Raw genomic sequence first — 1347 nt, 5'->3', positions numbered from 1 at the left:
CACCATTATCATCATCAAGAACAACCTGTATGTCACCAAATACAACAGATGGCAAACTCTTCTCTGCCCCTCCCCTCACACTCACCCCTCCTACCCCCTGCCGTCCTGATGCCACGTCACAACCTTTCTCACCCAGCCGCCCACCCAGGCACCCACCTACCCACCACCGCCGACTACTCTACCGGATATTGGATACCTCTGCGGCAGGTTTCACGAGTTTGCAAGGTGTAACAGCGCTCCCTGTTACTGGCTCCCCCCACCCAGCTTTCTCCACCACTCTTCCACCTTACCCCACCCCGATTCCCTGTTACCACCACCACCACTGTTGCCACTACCACCCATGATTCCTTCCCTTCCCCCACAGAGTCTGTTTGTCACCTCGCCCCACCCCAATCCACCCCACCTTTTCCCTCTATTTGACATCAATAAATGAACAAATGCAGAGACAAAAGAGTTTCGAAATAAAACAGTGACAGACCAAAGTTAATCATCATCATCATCATCAGCATCGATGTCACCAACATCATCGTCACCATCAACGCCACCCCCACCTTTATCGTTACCATCATATCCATTTTGGTGACATACACCACCACAACCATCATCATCAACATTCTCATCACCAGCACTGGCACCATCAGCATCGTCATCATCATCCTCATGACCACAAGCACCATCACCACTACCATCACCATCACCACCACCACCACCACAACTATCAACATCACCACCATTGTCAACACCAACACTGTTACGTCACCATCACTCTCTGCCTTGCCACAACACACTATGCACAAACTGTTACTTTGGTCCACTAACCACCACCACCACCACCACTACTACCCCAAACACCACCACCACCACTACTAACACCAATACAATTACAACAAATACTACAATACTGTCATCTGCAATAAAAAGGAACCTTACCCCTCTTTCTGTTAACCCACACACACCTTCACCTGCCCACCCCACCCCAAAACACACAAAGGATGATAATAATAATGATAATGATATACATATACACAACATAACACTAATACACCTACACACACACACACAACAGATGCTAACATACAGAAAAACAATCATAAACACACAAGAGACAGTTGTTGATACACACACACACACCCACACAAAACAGATGCTAATATGCCACACATACACACACAACAAACACTACCACTACTACTACTACTACCACTACTACTATCACTACCACTACCACCACCACTACCACTACTACTATCACTACCACCACCATTACCACTACTACTACCACCACCACTACCACTACTACTATCACTACCATCACCACCACCACCACCACTACCACTATTACTACCA

The sequence above is a fragment of the Octopus bimaculoides genome, chromosome 17, assembly GCF_001194135.2.
Source record: "Octopus bimaculoides isolate UCB-OBI-ISO-001 chromosome 17, ASM119413v2, whole genome shotgun sequence".
NCBI classification, from domain to species: Eukaryota; Metazoa; Mollusca; class Cephalopoda; order Octopoda; family Octopodidae; genus Octopus; species Octopus bimaculoides.
This window is presented reverse-complemented; position numbering follows the sequence as displayed.